Below are 22,049 nucleotides of genomic sequence, written 5' to 3' on the forward strand. Positions count from 1 at the left end.
AAATTCAAAAGAAGGGAATCACAATACCACTACCATCAACAAAAACAAAAACAATAAGCAATCACTTGTCATTAATATCCTTTAATATTAATGAACTTGTTTCATTTATAAAAAGACACAGGCTAACAGATTGGATACAATCTTGCATACAAGAAACACATCTCAACCTCAAAGACAGACATTATCTCAGAGTAAAAAGGTGGGAAAAGGTTTTCCAATCAAATGGACCTAAGAAACAAGCTGGTGTAGCTATCTTAATTTCTAACAAAATAGACTTCAAACTAAAATTAGTAAATAACAGATGAAGAAGGACATTTCATATTTGTCACCGGAAAAACCCATCATGATAAAGTCTCAATTCTGAACATCTGTGCCCTAATTCAAGGGCACCATTATTTGTAAAAGGAACATTACTAAAACTTAAATCACACATCAAAGCCCCACACACTAACAGTGGGAGCCTTCAACACCCAACTCTCACCATTGTACAGATCTGTCAGAAGCTTAACAGAGAAATGAAGGAATTGAACATTCTACCCAAACACAAAAGAATATACTTTCTTCTCAGCACCTCATGAGTCCTTCTTAAAATCGACCACATCCTCAGTAATAAAGAAAACCTCAACAGATAAAAATTGTAATAACTCTCTGTATCTTATTGGATAATTGTGTCTTAAAGTTAGAATTCAACAATACTAATTGCGGAAAGCCAACAAACTCATGGAAATTGAACAGTGCTCAACTGAGTCACCAATATAGGTCAAGGGAGAAATAAAGAAAAATTAAAGACTTTCTAAAATTCAATGAAAATGACTACATAACACCCAAACTAATGGGATACAATGGAAAGTTCATAGCACTAAATGCCTACATGAAAAAGCTAGAGAAATCCCACTATATCAAATTAACAGAACACCTCAAAGCTCTAGAACAAAAAAAGGAAACTCACCCAGGAGGAGTAGGTGGCAGGAAGTAATAAAATTGAGAGCTGGAACCAACAAAATAGAAACAAAACAATACAAAGAGTCAATGAGATGAAGAGCTTCGTTTTTTGAGAAAATCAACAAGATAGACAAATGTTTATCCGAACTAACCAAAAAGCAGAAAGAGAATATTCAAATTAACAAAATCAAAAATGAAAAAGCAGACATAAGGACAGACACTGAGGAAATCCAAAGAATCACCAGTTCATACTTCAAAAACCCATATTCCAAAAAATTGGAAGGCTTAAAAGGAAATGAATAATTTTCTGGATAAGTGCCACATACCAAAGTTAAATCAAGACCAAATAACCAAATTAAATAGAGCTATAACCCCTATGGGAATAGAAACAGTCAGCAAAAATATCACAACAACAACAAAGCCCAGGGCCAATGGTTTCATCACAGAATTCTACCAAAACTTCAAAGAAGAGATAATACCAATACTCTTCGAATTGTTCCACACAATAGACAAGAGGAACACTGACAAACCCTGATACCCAAACCACACAAAGACACAAGTAAGACAGGGAATTACAGTTCAACCTCCTTCATGAAGATTGATGCAAAAATACTCAATAAAATACTGGCAATCTGGACCCAAGAATACATTAGAAAAATCATCTACCATGTCCAAGTAGGCTTCATCCCAGAGATGCAGGAATGGTTTAACATATGAAAAATTGTCAATGTAATCCACCACATAAACAAACAAAACACACACACAGACACACAGACACACACACACACACACACACACACAAGCATCTCATTAGATGCTGAAATAGCCTTCAACAAAATCCAACATCCTTTCATGATAAAGGTCTTGGAGAAAACAGGGATACAAGGAGCATACCTAAACGTAATAGAGGTAATATATAGTAAGTCAACAGTCAACATCAAACTAAATGGAGAGAAAATAAAAGTGATTCCACTAAAATCACGAACAAGATAAGGTTGTCCACTCTCTCCATATCGCTTCAATATTGTACTGTAAGTTCTAGCTACAAAAGAAGATACAAATTGGAAAAGAAGATCTCAAACATTTGCTATTTACTGATGACATGATAGTAATAGATAAGTGACCCAAAATCTACCAGAGAACTCCTATAACTGATAAACGCCTTCAGTAATGTGGCAGGATGTATACAAGATTAATTTTAAAAAATCTATAGCCCTCTATGCAGATGATAAATGGGATGATAAAGAATTAAGAGAAACATCACCAGTTAAAATAGCCACAATAATATACAATATCTTAGGGTAACTCTAACCAAACAAGTGAAAGAGCTGTACGACAAGAACTTTATGTCTTTGAAGAAAGCAACTGAAGAAGACATCAGAAAATGGAAAGATCTCCCATGCTTTTGGATAGGTAGGATTAACATAGTAAAATTGGCAATCTTACCAAAAGCAATCTATAGATTCAATCTATAGATTCAATGCAATACCCAGCAAAATACCAGCACAATGCTTCACAGACCTCATAAGAACAATACTCAACTTCATATGGAAAAACAAAAATCTCAGGATAGCCAAAACAATCCTGTACAACAAAGGAACTATGGAGGCATCACCATATCTGACTTCAAACTCTACTATAGAGCTACAGTAATAAAAGCAGCTTGATAATTGGCATAAAAAGAGACAGGTGGACCAATGGAATTGAATTAAAGATCCTGATACCAATCAATGAACACCTACTTTTTGACAAAGACCCTATAGTTATAAAATGGAAAAAGGAAAACATCTTCAACAAATGGTGCTGGCATAAGTGGATGCTGGTATGTAGATGAATGCAAATGGATCCATATCTATTGCCATGCACAAAACTCAAATCAAAGACCTCAACATAAAACCAGCCACACTGAGCCTCATAGATAAGAAAGTGGCAAGTAGCCTTGAATTCATTGACACAAGAGACCACTTCCTACACATAACATCAGTAGCATAGACACTGAGAGCAACAATAAATAAATGGGACCTCCTGAAACTGAGATTTCTGTAAAGCAAAGGACAGGTCAGCAAGACAAAATGGCAATCTATAGAATGGGAAAAGATATTTATCAACCCCACATCTGACAGAGGACTGACCTCCAAAATGTACAAAGAACTCAAGAAACTAGACATCAAAAGACCAAATAATCCAATAAAAAATGGGGTACAGAGCTAAAACAGAGAATTCTCAACAGAGGAATCTCAAATGGCTGAAAGACACTAAAGGAAATGACCCATATCCTTAGCCATCAGGGAAATAAAAATCAAAACAACTCAGATATACACCTGCCAGAATAAGCAAGATCAAAATCTCTGATGACAGCTTATGCTGGACAGGATGTGAAGTAAGGAGAATACTCCTCTATTGCTGGTGGGAGCACAAACTTGTACAGCTGTTTTGGAAATCAATATGGCAGTTTCTCAGAAAATTGGGAATCAATCTACCTCAAGACCCAGTAATACCACTTTTGGGCACATACCCAAAGGATACACATTTACAGCACAAGGTCATTTGTTCATCTATGTTCATAGCAGCATTATTCATAATAGCCAGAAGCTGGAAACAACCTAGATGCCACTCAACTGAAGAATGGATAAGGAAAATGTGGTACATATATGCAATGGAGTACTGCTCAGGGATTAAAAAAAAAAAATGACATGCTGAAATTTACAGGCAAGTGGCCAGAACTAGAGAGCACTATCCTGAATGAGGTAATCCAGACCCCAAAATTCAAATATAATATGTACTCACTCATAAGTGGATATTAGACATAAAACAAAGGATAACCAGCCTATAGGCCAAAAACCCAGAGAACCTAGGTAAAAAAGAGGACCCTTAAAGAGACATACATGGATCTGCCTCGGAAGGAAAAAGACAAGATCTCCCGAATAAACTGGAAGTGTGGTGGGCATGGGGGAGGGTGGAATGGGAGAGGGGAGGAGGGAAAAGGAGTGGGGAAAAATATATAGCTCGATAAAATAAAAATAAAACTATCCAATTCTTCCCCCTAATTATCCTGTGTCTCCAAGAAACTTAAATAGCAAAGAATCCATAAAATGAGGTTCAAAGGTTGAAAAAGAAGTTACCAAGCAACTAGAAGCACAAACAAGCTGGCATAGCACTACTCTAATTTGATACAAGCCAAAATTAGTCAAAAGAGATAAAGAGGGTCACTACACAGTAATAAAAGGAACAATCTAGAAAACATGGCTATTGTAAATATTTGTGTACTAAGCCTTAGGGCCCCAATTTCATAAACCAACTAGGAAGCATAAAAATGATGGGGGGAGAGAAATGACTTCCATAAATTGTCCTCTGACCTCCAAATGCATATTGTGGTACACACATAAATACAAACAGACACATAAAGTAATGGCAATAGTGGAAAATTTAAGTAACCTACTCTCATATCTAGGTAGATCTCCCAAACTGAAAAAAAAAAAAAAGAATCCCCAGGGCTGAATTACATAAACATCAACTGGACTTAACAGGTGTCTACAGAGTAATCACATAACAGTAGGTAAAACACATTTTTCTCTGCAGTTTGTGGAGCCCTCCCTAAAATTGACCATACCATATGCCACAATGCAAGCTTTAATACTTTAACAAAAATAATTCTCTGTATCATATCAGACCAAGGTGAAAAAAATTAAAGAGCATTAACACTATTACACAAAAACACTGGGAGACTGAGCAATACAGTTTTAATAGTTGTGTGTACATGGATGTGCATGTTTGCAATGGTGTGCTTGTGAGTACATGGAGTACATAGAGGTCAGCAGACGAGTTTCAGTAGTCAGTACTCATCTTCCATCTTGTTGCAGCATGGTCTCTTATGTTTCTGCTGTTACACTGCAAGCTCTAAACCAGCTGGCTTGCTAGCTTCTGATTATCCCGTTTCCTACTTCCTTTCTGTGTTAGGACTGTTGGTATTAAAGATGGAACTACTACATCTGGCCTTTTTATGTGGGTTATAGTGATCAAACTCAGATTCTTTGGCTTGTATGTCTAGTGTGATTATCTGATGAGCCATCCCTCTATCCTCCTGACCACCCTTTTTTTTTGTGGGTTGGGGAGTGTCTCACTATGTAGTCCTACCTGACCTAGAACTTACAGAGATACACCTGTTTCTGTCTCCCAAGTTCTGAGATTAAAGGCATGCACTGGCATGCCCACAATATACTTTTGAATAAATCATGAATCCTGGTCTTTCAATGAAGAAAAAAATTCTTGGAATTAAATGCAAAGGAGGGTACAACTTAACAAAACTGCTGTGGTATATCTAAGACAGTTCTAAGGTGAAGATGGAAGTTTCAGTTCTACCTGGTCCCACATCTCTTTAGTACCAAATAAACACACAGAGGCTTATATTAATTATAAACTGTTTGGCCAATGGCTCAGTCTTCTTATTGGGTAGTTCTCTTTTAATTATTAACCTATTTCTATTAAACTATGTATTGTTACAAGGCTGTGGCTTACCCATAATACTCTGGCATATTATTTTTTTGTCTGCTACATGGCATCTCCCTGGTGACTCCCTGTGTTTCTCTTCCCAGCACTAGGGAAAGTATATAGTTCACAGTAAAAGTTCAGAAAAGGCCTTGCAAGAATCCTCAGCAGATAATCACACTTGTCACCATGATGATGACCGGAATCCAATCCCTGGAGCCTACATGATAGAATTGACTCCCACAAGTTATTCTCTGACCTCCACTTTTAACATGGCACATGCACACTCATTCACACAAAATAATAGATAACTTTAAAATTAGATATAAATAAATTAATAATTTAATGATGTATCTCAAGCTCTATAAAAGAAAAAGAAAAAATGAAACTAAATATATGCCAGAAAATAACAAAAATGGTGACAGAAATGAGTGAAATAGACACTAAAAGAACCATGAATAGAATTAAAAAGTTGGTTCTTTGAAAATATTAACAAGTTGATCAACTCCTAGGCAAACAAACCAAAGGAGAAAAAAGATTTAATAAAATTAGAAATGAAAAGAGTTGTTAGGACAAACTTCATTGAAATCCAGAAGAACATAAGGAATTCCTTGTAAACATATTTTAACAAGTTGGAAAAATCTCATCATTCTAAACATATAACCTAATGGAATTAGAGAAGATATAAATAGCCTAAACAGACTCATAATAGGTAATGAAATAGAAACAATAATTAAAGGTTTCCCCACAAAGTAAAGCTCAGGGATGGTCTTAAACTGTATTCTTCTGAACTTTCAAGGAAGATTTAATGCTGATAGGCCTCAAATGTCACCACACTAGAAAGTCAAGAAACACTATAAAACCAGTACAGTCCTTTAGCAAAACCAGAAAAATATACAACAAAATAAAAATGCTATCCCTTTGAAGAGTATAGATGCAAAAATCTTTGGAAAATTACTCACAAACTGAATTCAAAAAATCACATTAAGAAGCTGAGCAGAGGTGGCACACACATTTAATCCCAACCCTTATGAGGCAATGTCAAGCCGATCTGTGAGTTTGAGGCCAGACTGGTCTAGATAAACATTATCTATTTATTTTGTGTGAATGAGTGTGTATGTGCCATGTCATAAATTTGGAGATCAGAAAACAACTTGTGGGAGTCAATTCTATCATGTGGGTTCCAGGAATTGAATTCAGGCCATCATGGTGACAGGTGTGCATAACTGCTGAGCCAAGGTCTTCTTTGAACTTTTAATGTGAGCACTGATAGGACAGCCAGAGCTATACAGAGAAACCTGTCTTGAAACCACCCCCCTCAAAATCACATATGCATATGCATAATGATCTTGTTGAATTTATCCCAGAGATATAAGGTGTGTTCAACATATACAAATCAATACATGTAATACATTACATTAATAGACTTAAATCACATGCTCATTTTCATAGCCACAGAAAAGGTATTTTGTAAAGTTCAGCATGCTTCATGAAGGAACTAGGAATAATAGAACACACTTCAACATAAGGTTTTTGTTAACTTTATACTAAACAGGAAAAATAAGACTATTCTAAAATTTAAATATGACAAAGGTGACCATTCCCTTCATTCTTACTCAACACAGTGCTTGTAGTCTTAACTACTAGAGTAGTAAGATAAAAATATAAAAGGATAAAAACTGGAAAAGAAGAAATTAAACTATCCCTATTTGCAGATCACATGATTCTATACTTAACAGGCCTTATGAACTCCAGAGAAGAATTTTGGATCTGGTAAACACTTTCAGTAATATTCATGATACAAAAATCAGCATACAAAAATTAGTATCTTTCATATTTACCAATAACAAATTCACTAAAAAAAATTATTGCTGAACATTGGTGGTGCACACCTTTAATCTCAGCACTTGGGAGGCAGAGGCAGGCAGATCTCTGTGAGTTTGAGACCAGTCTGGTCTACAGAGCTAGTTTCAGAAAAGGCTCCAATGCAACACAGAGAAACCCTGTCTCGAAAAACAAAAAACAAAACAAAACAAAAATTATCAGGAAAAATACTGAATCCACAATAGTCTCAAAAGGGACGGGAGGAGAAGGAAGAAACGACAGCAGCAGCTAGGAAAAAAAAGAAAAAAAGTCTGACCAAGGAGGTAAAAGACCATGCAGGAAAGTTTAAGACATTGAAAGAATGAGAAAACAAAAAAATAAAAAACAAAAAAAAACAACAAAAAAAAAAAAATCAGGCAATAGGAAAATCTCCCTGCTCTTCAATTAGCAGAATTGTGAAGGTGGCTACCCTACCAAACCAACTCACATATTCAATGCAATCTTGATCAAAATCCCTATCAAAATTCAATGATATTCTTCCTCAAACTAGAAAAAAGTCAATCTTAACACATGTATGGAAATACAACAGACCACAGGGGCATCTGTCTTAGTTGGAGTTTCTATGAGACCCATGACCAAGGCAACTTATGGAAGAAAGCATTTAGTTGGAGATTTGCTTACAGTTCCACTATCATCATGGCTGGGTGCTCTGCAGCAGGTATGCATGGTGCTAGAAAGTAGCTGAGAGATTTACATCTTGATCCCAGGCAGCAGGCACAGAGAGACAGTGCACCTAACAGGGGCTTTTGAAACTTCAGAGCCCACCCCCAGAGGCACAGCTACTCCAACAAGGACATGCCCATTCCATCTCCTAGTCCTTCAAAACAGTTCAGTTGGGAATTAAGCATGCAAATATTTGAGCCCATGGGGTGGAATGTGCATTCTCATTCAAGTCACCACAACATCAAAATTATTCGAGGCATAGAGAACACAACCAAAGAACAACCTCGCCAATCCTCACACTATACTGCAAAGCCTCAGTGAGAAAGACAGCAAGGTACTGGCCCAAAAACAGACACACAAATCAATGGGACATAAGATAAGACCCAGACATAAACCCACACATTATAGACTACTAAATTTTGGCAAAAGGGGGGAAAAACATGCATTGGAGAAACGATAACATTTTCAATAAATAGTGCTGGCAAAATTAGATACCTTCCCTAAAGAAGAATGACTTTAGGTCCATATCTGTCATTTGGCACAAACACAAAACATCAATTAAAACCGAATCAAACATCTTAATTTACTGAAATTGCTAAAGGCAAACATAGGCAGACACTAGGATATAGGAGTTAGGTAGTAATTTTTTAATAGAATCCCAATACTAAAGGGAATAGCCCCAAGAAGTGGCAGATGTGATTTCAGAGAACTAAAATTCTCTGCATACCAAAAGATTATCAAAGTGAGCAGACAGCCTGCAGAAGGGGAGAAAATCTTTGCCTGCTATACATCTGATAGAGGGTTAGTATCATAGAAAGAACTCCAATATATTAAGCAACATGCTCACTCTCCAAAACAGAACTGCTAGTCAGTAAATGGGTCCATGGTCAAGACGGCTCAATATCCTTGGAATCAGGGAAAGAAATGAAAACTGTTATGAAATTCTATCACACTCCAGTCTCAATGACTGTCATCAAGAAAACAAATGACAAATGCTGACAATGATGTGGGAACAGAGGAGCCCTTATTCACTGTTTGGTGACAATGTAAATTGGTATAGCTACTATGGAAATCATTCTGGAGGGTTCCCAAAAAACTAAAAATGGAGTTAAATATGACCCAGCTGTAGAACTCTTGGAGTACACTAAAAAACTCTGCATCCTAGAGAGACACTGGCACATCAATGTTCATCAATGATCTCCTCACAATAACAAAGAAATTGAATCAACACAGATGTCCATTAACTAATGGATAATGGAAATCTGGTATATATACTCAGTGGGTTAAGAAACTAGAGTTCTGAAAAGAGAAAATACATATGGCCAATAAATATTTCAAATCCTCAGATGTCAAGGAGATGCAGATTAAACTATTTTGAGACCCCATCACAACCCAGTCACAATGACTGTCATCAGAAACCAAGTGACTATCAATGCTGGCAAGGATGTGGGTAGAGAAGAGCTCTTATTTACTCTGATGAGAGTGTAAACTGGTACAACCACTATGGAAATAATTCTGGAGGCCTCACAAAATGCTAAAAATAGGACTCCCGTATGAGCCAGGGCCTGTATCCAAAAGATTCAGTATCTTACTACGGAGGTACTTGTAAATCCTTGTTTAATGGCTTCTGTATTCACAACAGCAAGGAAATAGCTTCGGCCTAGATATCCATCAACTGAAGAACAGATAACGAAAATGTGCTATATACCCAATGGGATTTTATTTAGCTCTAAAAATTGAAATTATGACACAGTCTTAAAAATGGATGGAACTAGAAAAATATAAACAAAGGAGACCCAGGCTCAAAAAGATAAAGGACACATGTTCTCTCTCATATTCTGATCTTAGTTTCTAATTTTTAAATTAGAATTTTAAATTGTGTGGGAGAGGGTATGTATAGAGGACAGAAAACTAGAAATGGGCATATGCAGGGGGGAAAGAGGTTTGTTGGTGGGAGGCAGCATAACACATAATACCTGGAAGAGGAGGGGGAAATATTGAGGGTAGAAGAGTATAACCGGGTTGTTGGGGCAGGAGAGAAGGGGAGAGGGGTAACGTCAACCAGAACTGCATAGGAGCAGAAAAGCCACAAGGAAACCTGCTACTTTGCCATCTAATTATAAAATTAAAAGAAATAGAAAGGACTTTTCAGTGTTGAATGTAGGTCTGTATGTGCATGGGTGGGGGGAGGGAGCTACTTTCTTGGGCATGAGCTACTTTCTTATAAGTTGTTTTCTTGTTGTGAGGACCTCTGTCTTAGGAGTTCTATTGCTATGAAGAGACATCATGACCACAGCAACTCTTTTTTTTTTAATTTATTTTTTTATGTGCATTGGTGTTTTGAATGCATGCATATCTGGATGAGGGAGTTGGGTATCCTGTAACAGGAATTACAGATTGTTGTGAACTGCCCTATGGATACTGGGAATTGAACCCAGGTCCTCTGGAATAGCAGCCTGTGCTCTTAATGGATGAGCCATCTCTCCAGCCCGCCACAGCAACTCTTATGAAGGAAAACATTTAATTAGTGCTATCTTACAGTCCAGAGATTTAGTCCATTGTCATCATGGTGGAAAGCATGCTGAGAAAGAATGAACCACTAGGCCTAGCTTGGATTTCTGAAATCTTAATGCCCACCCCCAGTGACCCACTTCCTCCACTGAGGCTACACTTCCTCCAATGAAACCACACCTACTCCAACAAGGCCATACCTCCTAATCCTTTCAAATAATGCCACTCCCTATGAGCCTATGGGGGGGTCACTATCATTCAAACTACCATAATCCCCCCAAAAAACTTATTATAGGTTATTGTCACTGCTGTGACTATCCAGTGGAACTATACAGCAATACCCTACTCCTGAAGAGACCACATGCAGAATTCATAGTGGTACTGTAGGGACTGTGGTGTGGCACAGTAGATGGAGTGTGTCTAGCAAACATAAGGTCCACGGTTACCACCCCCAGTGCCACAAGGGAAAAGAATTTGGGATTTCAGAAGTAACCGAAAAAAACTGGAGATTAAACGTTGGATATGCTTTAGACTATAGAAAAGCCCAGAAAGAAAGTGATAGAAAATAGCTTTAAACCATCCTTTACCCCGAGTTTTCTCATGTGAACACATCTTTAATTTTTTTTTTTTAAACTTTTAAGAGCCTAGTATCTTTTAAAAAATTCACTTAAACCATGCCCTTGGTCAGGGCAGGTCTGAGCAGGACACAGAGTATCATAATCCTTTGCCTTTGGCTGAGGCGATGGTTACCTCATGCACATCAGCACTGAAGACCTAGAAATTAACAACGTAAACAAAGACCAGACAGAGTGCAGCTGGGAAACAGGAGAGCAGGAACGGGAGGTTGTGGTCAGAAAGGAATTTCAATTTAAGATGATAAGCAGTTATCAGCTATGACTAACTAGTCAGTGGTCGGAGTAAAGGTGGAAACAAAGACACAGAAAAAGGTTATGAAATTCTGCATGCTAGAAGCCATGGAATGTGGTTAAAAACAAACGGTGAGCTATTGTAAAGGATGGAAGGGATTTCCTGTAAAATGGTAGACAAAAGAGAAAAGGGAAAAGGTTAGTGTGACTCCTGCACCACTCAGTGAACTCATAATTCTTGCACTGAAAATTCCAAAAGATTGGATAGTGGCATTCAAATAATATATTTACATTACAGGCTCACTCTTACATTCCCAGTGCTAATACAGCCTGATGCTTCCGGACAAACTGCTCTTCAGTGTCCTCCTAACATCACCTGTGAAGCTAGAGCACGTGGAGGCTTGTCCGCCAGGCAGGACCAGATGATCTCAGACATGACTACTTAATGGAGTGGAATGGAATGATCATATCAACAGTGAAGGTAATTTTCTTAATCACAGTATCACTCATCTTTTTGGTGATGCGTTGATGATAAATCTGATTTAGGATTACGCTGTGTAAAAATATAAAGAGGGAAAAAAAAGAAGAATTTATCCCATTTATTTCACTCTGGGATAAGCAAGTCATCATTCACATAAAAAACAGTTCCCATTCAAATCCTAAGTTTGATGGGTTCCGATATTAATAACTAGTATTTGAACTACAGGAACTAGTGGGTATAATTGGAGGATCCATAATTAGAACAGTTCAGAGAGACAACAAACGTTACTGCCTTTTATGGTGACTTCAAGTTTTCCCTTCAGGATCAAATCAGTGATTGGGGTAGCATATAAATACCTTTCTAGTGGAATCCTTGTGTCTATTTCCTCTGAATTTCTGAGCCTAAAACATCAAGGCTACATGGTGATCTTTCGAGAATAGTCAGGTCCTAATTTCTAGAACCTGTGAGTACACTAACATACTTATGCTAATTAGTTTTTTTCCCAACTTAAAATAAGCTGGAGTCATTTGGAAAGAGGGAACCTCAGTTGAGAAGATGCTTTTATCAGATTGGCCCGTGGGCAAGCCTGTGGAGCACTTTCTTAATTAGTGATGGATGTGGTGGGGCTCACCCCACTGGGGGAGGTACTTACCTCTACTCAGCCCGCATGTCTGGACAGCTCTCTGGGCTTGGCACAAAATGGAGGACTCTTTTTCCAGCAGGACTCCCTTCCTACCTGGATAGTGTCTCTAGACTTGGAGGCCTGACCTCATCCGGAAGCTGTCCCTAAGCCTGACCAAGTATGACCTTTGACACAGATCCCTGTAGAAGAAGCTCTCCCCTGATGCCTATATGATAATTAGGTTTTGTGCTCCCAGATGGTAGGGCCATGCTGCCAAATGCAAATTAGGTGATGCTCCCGTCCCCATATCTCTCCTCACTCAGGAATAAAATTGAGTTATAACAGTGAAGCAGACTGCCAGAAAGCTGTTTCTGCCATACTTACAGGCCAGTACAAAGCCTTGCTCAGCCTCTGCCCTCTTTGTCCTCATGGCTGAGTGGCTAATGGACTGTGATAGGAAAAGGGGGACCCCACATGCTTCCCCTGGGCTGGTGGTCCTGAGTTGTGTAAGAAAGCAGTCTGAGCAAGCAATGAGGAGCAAACCATTAGTAAGCAATGTTCATCCATGGTCTCTGGTTCAGTTCCCGTCTTCAAGCCGCTGCCCAACTTCTTTTTATGAGGGACTGTGATGTGGCAGTATAATATGAAATAAAGCCTACCTTCTCCAAGTTTCTTTTTGTCAGTATTTTATCATAACAATAGAAAGCAAACTAGGACAATAGTTTTAAAAGACTATGATGGCATATTAAGAATGTGCCCGTATCGTGATTGGATTAGGTTATCCCAGCAGTAATCACAAGGGTCCTTATAAGTGGGATGGAGGCACTTATAACTCACAGGATCAGCACACATAACTGGAAAGCAAAAGGTTCCAGTGATTCAAGGATGGAGTCAGGAGGCAAAAGCTAGGCACCTCCAGAGCCTTCTTGAGGAAGCAGTTCTCTGACACCTGTGGCCCCAATGAGACTGAGTTTAGACCTCTAATTCAAACAAATATAAAATGACGAGTTTTGCTGTTTTATATTCTCTAGTCTTATGCTAATTCTTCTAGAACTCATCCATGTTCCATGCACAGTAACTTATGCTTTTTCACTGAAATAATTGTTCACCCAGAGGAGGTGCCAGAGGTGCTTGTCTGCTAATTAACTGATGAAAATTTTGGTTGTTGGCAGATTTGTGCCATTACAAATAAAGCTACCATGGGCTGGATGATGTTGTAGGTACATTTCTTTTTTAACTTTTTAAGAGACTGCTGAACTGTTTTCCATAAGCCAGTGTGCCATTTTACAGTCTTTTCTACATTGTGATTGAGTTGCAATTAATGAACATTTTGCCTGGTTGTTTTGGTAAGTACTGTAGTAGGAACAAAGTACTCTCTCGTGTTGAGTGGTTTAAAACTGCTCTTGGTTTTGCTTTGTGATTTTGAGACAGGATTGTGATCACTCCTGCAGCTCAAAGAGGCTTCAAATTAAAAAAGTCTCAGCCTCCCAAATGCTAGGATTAAAGGTATGTTTATGTACAAAATATTTTGTATGGTATTTAGTGCCTTATCTAAATATTGGCCTGCTTTTCTGGGATTTATGTATTGATGAGTATTGAGAATGCATTAAACTTTCAGAAAGTACTTAGACTTTCTTAATGACATTTTAAAAAAGAATTCTTGTATTTATATTCAAGAGGAGTATTATTATTTTGTTAAGCTGCTATGACTTTGATACTGGCACCAGGTTAATTGTTGTGGGATATTCTGTCACTTTGTGAACCCTGGGTCTGCATTTACATTAATTAAATGAAATCAACCTTGGGTTAGGAGGCCAACTGAGCAACTAATTGACAGAAAGGAACCAGAGAGAGTCAGAGTGTCTGGTAGACGGATAGAGAGGGGCTCAGGAAGTAGTAGGGAGGGGCTTGAGTGGTGTGGGTTTTCTGTTGTGGGGGTGATGTTTTGGGAATGGAAGGATAGGCTCTTTCAGACTTGGCAAAGAGAGAAGGTCAGCTAGTTGCTACTCAACCTCTCTAAGCTGTCAGGATTTCACCACAGCTTCTGACTCCTGAATTTTATTGATAAGTAGAATGATAGAGATTTAATTAAAACCTATATTTGTTGGCTGCCACAGAGCCCCTACCTGTGGGAACAGAATCCCAGCAGGCCACAGCCTGAGCAGCTGGCTACTGCCAGGGAAGCAGGTCAGTAACTTCAGAGCCACAATTGCTGTCTGAAACAGAAGAAGATGGAAGTTCAGCCCCTGTGGCCATAGGAAACAATAGTTAACTCTGGCCTCATAAAACAAATTGAGACATATCCCTTTTTCTTTTAAAAAAATGTTTATTTTTTTATGAAAATAGAATTTTTTATAAAATCTATTCTGATTACAATTTTTCCTTTCCCAACTCTTCCCAGATCCTCTCTATCTCTCCACACACTCAAATCCACACTTTCTTTCTCTGTTTCATTAGAAAACAAACAGGCATCTAATAGCAATACTAATAACAATAAAAGGTAAAATAGAAACAAACCAGAATAGGACATAAAATAAACAAACAAATATAACAAAGGAACTAAAGAAAAAGTACAAGAAACACATATGATGCAAAGACACATAATTCACACACAAAGAAATCCCATAAAAGCACAAAATTGGAAACCACAATAGATAAGCAAAATATCTGTAAGGTTAAAAAAAAAAAAGCCCAGATAATGCATTATAAAACAAAAACTTCCAAAAATACCATTGAGTTCCTTTTGTTGGCCAGCTACTGTTGGGCATGGGGCCTACCTGTATGTGTGTAGTTGCATACCCAGTGAGGTTCTGTAGGAGAAAACTAAGTTTTCCTTTGTGAATGGTTAATGATGGGAGTTAGCTCCTGGGTAAGAGATGGGGCTGTGTCGAATTCCCCTCTCAGCCTTGGGACTCCATCAGTGCATGCTGCCACAGTCTCTGAGCTCATATGCACATCAGCTCTGTTGTCTAGAAAGACCTTTGTGGCTTCCATCCCCACTAGTTCTTAAACTCTTTCCACCTCCTCTTCAACAGCATTCCCTGATTCCCAGGGGAGGAATTTGATGGAGACCTCCCATTTAGGACTGAGTGTTCCAAGGTCTCTCACTCTCTACACATTGTCCAGTTGTGGGTCTTTGTATTTGTTCCCATCTAATATGAAGTTTCTCTGATGATGACTGAGCAGGACACTGATCTAGGAGTATAGCAGAATGTTTTTAGGAGTCATTTTGTTGCTAAACATATTGCTGTTTAGAAGAACAGTAGTATTTGTTTTTCCACTATAGTCTCAAGTTCTTGGGCACCAAAGAATATCAAACATGAGTTCCATCTCATGGCATGGGCCTTAAATCCGATCAAATAGTGGTTGGTTATTCCCACAGCTTTTGTGCTACTATCATACCAGTGTATCTTGCAGGCAGGTTACCATTGTAAATCGAAAGGTTGCCTCTTGGCTGGTGTTTAGCTTGCCCCTCTGATAGTATGCAGAGGACCTTCTAGTACCATGACCATTAATCAGGAAGAAGGCTTTAGGTAGGTACCAGCTTGACTTCTCTTCATTCAGTGAGTTATGTAGTTGTTGTCTTCAGCAAAATAGGCACTTATTATCAGTTTGTGAAGAGCAAATAATGGCCTTAGCAATAACCTAGGTTGTTTGGGGTCTCCATGGGTCCCCTTTGGCCAACAATTCAAAGAGATGCAACACATTCCTGTCACTGGTAATGAGAGATATCTAGTTGGAGCTTTGTCTTCCCCATTATTTGGTGATTCCATTTAGATTTCTTCTATATGTGTATATTTATTTAAGTAGTTTTTACTGTATTAGGTTTCCATGGCCCTTCTTGTTAGTTATTCCTCCCAGTATTCCCCTCCCTTATTCCATTCCATCCCTTTTCCTGCTGATCCTCCCATTCCAGTTCCCTCATCTAATCCATCCATAACTGTCCGTTTTATTTCCTCTTCCTCCATCCCTAGCCCCTTACTCATCTATTCCCTATGGTTATATGGATTGTAGCTTGTTTATCAAATACTTAGTAGTTTATACCCACATATAAGGGAATATACCACATTTATCTTTTTTGTGTGGCTTACCATTCTTGGAATGATTTTCTTGTATCTCTATCCATTTGCCTATGGATTTCACAAGGCCACACCTCCCTAATCATTTCAAATAGTGCCACTCCCTAGGAGCCAAATCTATGAGCCTGTGGAGACCATTCCACTCCCTGTTCCCGATGCACTTGTATCCATAACACAAAAATGCATTTAGTGCAACTTCAGAAGACCCCGGAGTCTACTGCAATCTCAACACTCAGTTCAAAGTCTGTGGTAATCTCTTACTGTAAGTTACTGTAAAATCAAAACGAAAAAGCAGATCACATACTTTCGACATACAATGGCACAGAATATACATTTCTATTATAAAACCAAGGAAAGGGAGCATAGTGAGGAAATACTGGACCAAAGCAAGACAGAAAAACAGCTGGACAAATGCCAAACTCTGCATATCCATGTCTGATGTCAAGGCTTTCTTCAGTTATCCAACTCTTTTCAGCTTTGTTGACTACAAACCATTTCCTTCTCTTGGGCTGGTTCCACTCCATTACCAGCTGAAATGAACTTATATTGAAAACGAAGGTTTACAAATTAGGCATCATTTCATTCTATTAGTTTACAATAAAATAAGCTCTTAATTGATACCGAGAAATGAGGGTTAGAAAGAACTATATCAAAATAGCAGAGATGGGATTTTTTAAAAGACAAATTCACATAGCATTACATCATTCAGGGAAAGATTAATCAAGAGAAACCATAAACTCTAACCCTGTGAGTGCAATGCAAATGCTCTCAAAGAGAAAGATGATGCCTCCTCACATCTGTGTTGTTGAACAATGTGCTTTTTACCTAGCTCAGGTGTTAAAAACTTGGACAGGACCAAGAGAGGGCCATATTACAGGAAGAGGACCAGAGTGTGGTACAGACCCGGGAGAATACAATCAAGATTAACAAAATGAGTTCAGACTGGCAAAAATGCTGAAGGATACCTGTAGAGAGCCACCGGTGCCATTCCCGAAGATGGTGCCGGTTTCCTGTCCATAAGCCAGCAAGGTGCGGATGTGCGATCCATGTCATGGGGTGACCGTTACGACCGTTGCAGGCTGCAACTGTCAGTAACGGACACAGCTCCTCTGCAACTGTCAGTAACAGACACAGATCCTCTATATAAGCAGAGCCCTTTTTCCTCCTCGGGGTCTTCCCTCAACTTGCTGTAATGAGCCGCGCAATAAACATAGCTGCAGAAGAATCCTGTTGTTGAGCTTCGTTCTTGCAGGCAAGGCGATAGCGCTCGACAGATACCTAAAGGGTCTCTTGAAATTTTGTTACCTAAGAAATCAGCAACCCAAAGATAAGTGATGAGACATGTTTATAAGGTGAAAAATCTCTTCTAGCCTAGAGAGTTGGCTCAGTGTTAAGAGCACTTGTAACTACAGTTCAAAGGGTTCCCATGGCCACATTTGACCTTGGTGGGCACCAGTCACTTACATGTAGATATGGTGCACTCATACACATAAAATAATTATCTTCTGAAAATATGATGTTGTTCCAGGTGAATAAAGAGGAGGCTGACAGGACAAGTACTCAGTGACCCTTCTGACTGAGTGTATTCTGAACAAAGAGCTACGAAAACAAGAAGCAGATGTGAGGAATAGCAGTGGGCAATAGCATAGGGCCAGCGGAGAGAGGTTTCATTATGACAGATCTGCAGGAAACCATCTCGTGCCTATGTCCTGTGATAGCTCTTTAACGGGGAAATCACCTAGTTTCTCTACCACTCACTGTTCTGGTTCAAAATCTCCATCTTTCAGATTTTCACTACAGTTCTTAGGAACAGGCCTCCTTGGGAACATTAGGGACCTCAGGGAGAGGCCCCCACTCTTTCCATATGCCTGTAAGTCCCTACTGTACCTCAACCATGAGGCAGGCAGGGAGAGAGCAGGGTCCCATGTTGAGCAATCACTTGCGCCCCTCCCACAAAGATGCTGCTGCTAATACAGAACTTTCAAACGGAGGCAGGCACATAGCAGCCCTGCTCAAAACTATATTTCCCAGTTATCCTTGCAACTACTTGTAGCCATGCAGCTAAATCCTGACCAGTAAGATACTACCAGAAGCAACCTATCTGACTCCTGCCCTTCATAGGAAAGAGTTCATACTTCCTTATCTTACCACGTGAGTGGGTACAACCACTCTATCCAGACCTGGAAGCTGTGTGTGAGGCTAAGAACACTGTCTTATAGGTTTTGGACTATTTACCCCTAGACTACTTAATTAGAAACAAGCTGGTCTTACTTGACTGCTGTTTGCTGAGGGGCTTTTACATCTCAGAATCTTCAACAAATACATCCTGTGTCCCCACAAGGCAAATGAAGAGAAATGGCTTGCCATATCACTGACCTTTAAAGTCCTTTCTTGGATCCCAGAAAACCTTGTGGCCCTTTCCTGGCCCTATCCTGTCCTTAGCAGGGTGGGGAGAGGAGGACAGGAATGATTATACCTCGGATGGTGGTAGAATGGGAACAGATGCCAGCAGAGATGGGGAGAGACATAGAGGCCTTACGTTACCATCCCTTCCCTGTCCCACATACTACACTGGCTGTCCACAGTCTCCAGCTCCTGTCTCACCCTGAGAACTGGACTCCTAGAATCCTTCGCAAGTAGCTGAGCTGGCATCCCATGAAACAGCAATAGGAAAAGCGAAAAAGCCATCAAGGCTAGATTTGGAACCCAGAGGGAAGTTCCTCAGGCCCCCGGTGTGTCTGCTTACAGAGGCATGGCTCTGACCCTGACAGCCACTGGCTCCACCCTCCTAGCCAACAGTGACCTCATTCCTTAGGTCCAGTACCTCCTAGGAAGCTCCAAAGTGCTCTTTCTCCTGGGTGCCATTTCCATTGCTTCCCTAGTTTTTTGGCCAAGATCAAGAGTAGATACACTTTTTTTTTTTTTTTTTTTTTAAGTCCCTTCCTACTAAGTACTAAGCTGCTCTTCTTGTTTCTGGATCCAAGTTGCATTTATTTACAGTATTCTGGGAACTCCTGGCATGGCATACCCCCTTTTCCATTACAGGTCAATAATTCAGAAAGTCAAAAACTGTCTTCTCTCAACTAGACTGAAATTCCACAACCCTCACAATCCCAGAAAACTACCTTATGCTCTCCAAGGACACCTCTTTCCCACAGAACACAGACAAAATGCTGCACAGATGTCTGGGCTTGCTCTTCTCTACTGGAAAAGATTACTTTTTCTTTTCTGTTTTGGGCTAAAAGGCCTAACCCTTAATTCCAGAGGGCTTGAACAGAGAGAACCACTTACAAGGACTCCTGGCTCTCTCAAGAGCCTCCGGACTCAAGGAAGCCAAAGGTAACACTGGGGTGTCCATCACCCCAGCCTGCCCAGCCCTAGTCCTCTATTGTATCCAACCTGCCCCTGGCAGAAGGTGACTTTCCCTCAGAGCCCAGGGTCCGGGACCACCCTCCGCAGTGCTCTTTGGCTCCTGGTAGGGGTTGTCCAACAGGTAGCGGAATTGGTTATAGTTCTTGAGCAGGTATTTGGGAGCATACATGTGCTCACTGGGGTCTGCAGGAGGGTATTCCTGCTGCGTGCCGTCGAACCAGCCCCCAGTGCGAATCAAGTTGCGGATGTAATTGAGGTCTCTCTTGTCCTCATAGTCACCCCAGCGTGGGAAGTCGCCATTCTGAGCCGACACAAGCTTGAAGTAGATGCCCTCGGGTGTGAAGCACCAGGAGCAATGCCAGCCCGCAAAGTGCAGGGGGCTGCCGAGGGACCACTGTACTAGGATGTGGTCTGTGCGGTTCTCATACTGTAGAAAGTTGGGCATGGTGTAGTATTGGCGACTGCGCAGGCGGATGCCATCCGGTCTATACACAGCCTGCAACATGTCCACAGTGCAGCCCGACACTACCTCCGGTGTGCCAGGTTGCTGCCAGAAGAATCCGTACAGGGACTTGCGCATTTGGAAGTCAAAGGGCTCTGTCCAGCCGTCATAGAGATTGAGAAACAGCACACCATCACGCGCAGGGATCTCGTCTGCATCATCAATGATGAAGACATCATCAGGCCGCAGGTTGCGCAGGCGGGAGACAGCATCCTGGGTGAGGAAGGTGCGCAAGTAATCTGCAATCCAGCCATCCTGCCGACCACCAGGTGGGGAGTGGGCCAGGAAGACTTAGAGCATCTTGTGGTGGATGTACTCGAAGGTGCCATTGGTCAGCATCTCTCGGAACTTGAGAGGCCATAGGCGGTGAAGTTCGACTCGTACACCACGAAAGCATCCACCATATCACCCAGCTCGTGGAAATGCACTTCCAGCAGGTCAAACTCATGGTTGATGTTGATGGCATTGATAACCCGCCTTGGTACCTTCCTGGGCACCAGGCACTCCTTGGTGGGCAGGTTGGAATACTGCACCACAGTGGGCACCCTGCACCTGGGTCCGTGCCAGCCGGGCAAGCATACACACTCAACCCACTTGCACCTAGTACCCCAGCTACCCAGGCACTCTGGTGTACTCAACACGTGCCGCATGGGCCTCCGAGCAGGGCCCCCGGGCTGAGGAGCCCTCAGCCACTTCCGGCTTCTCTTCTCTGTGCCCTGAAGAAGGTTTCTCCATCATTTTGGTACCTGGTTTGAAGCAAACACCATTGGCTTTGGTGCGCACAAAGTACTCGGTGGTGTCTTCAGATAATACAAAGTCCATCTGGTGCAATTCCTCAATGGCTTTGCTGGGGGACAAGGGCTGGAGCAAGGGAGAGTGGGAGTAGAGTGGGGTGTGCAACAGGTCGGGGCCAACTGGCTCTGGACTGGCCTGGGGAGTGACAGGGGCATTGTTCCAGAAGGAGCTGGATACAAGGTTAGGACAGAGGGAGGCCAGTTCTCTGGGAAAGGTGACATAGGATAAGGTCTTAAAGAAGTGCAGGAAGGAGATGAGGCACAGGCCAGCCATACAGAACATAAGAGCTTGTAGCGTCTCATCTTCATCCCATCTCCCGCTGGGTCTTGAATATTGACTTCTCTATTTGCAGGCAGGATAGTCTTGACTCAATTTTATGAGCTTCAATTTTTCCCATATGTTAAATGGGGATAAATAGTTCCTGCCTTGTGGGGAACCCCAGAGCAAAGTTAGCATCTTAACAGCCATCTTTCCTACTACTCTCTTATATACTAACACACTGGTAATTTTTCATTCCCCTATGACTGTTCTCCTGTTAAACATATGATGCAGCCTGACCCTGAAAGAGTCGCAGCTGTAGACTTATCGTATAGCAACTTATCTTATAGCAGAGCACCTGCATCTCTCACATCCTCCCTTTGGCCCATTCCCTCATTTCCCCACTACTTAAAACCTACAGTTATATTCATTAAACGAGACTTGATCAGAATACTGTCTTGTCTCCATCTCTCGAGTCTCTTGACCACTCATTCTCAGTCTCTCCTTCAGGGTCCCTGTCAACTGACCCTGAGGGCTAGGACACTGCCTCATAAAAGCACTGAGTATGAAGGTGATAGAAAAGTTTTGA

The 22,049-nt window shown here is 40.6% G+C and overlaps 1 pseudogene; it reads right to left on the minus strand.

Moving 5' to 3' along the window:
- Positions 1 to 19,799: 19,799 nt before the first annotated feature.
- Positions 19,800 to 21,524, minus strand: LOC127230792 (beta-1,4-mannosyl-glycoprotein 4-beta-N-acetylglucosaminyltransferase-like; annotated as a pseudogene).
- Positions 21,525 to 22,049: the final 525 nt, after the last annotated feature.

This window comes from Phodopus roborovskii, unplaced genomic scaffold (assembly GCF_943737965.1).
Source record: "Phodopus roborovskii unplaced genomic scaffold, PHOROB, whole genome shotgun sequence".
NCBI lineage: Eukaryota > Metazoa > Chordata > Mammalia > Rodentia > Cricetidae > Phodopus > Phodopus roborovskii.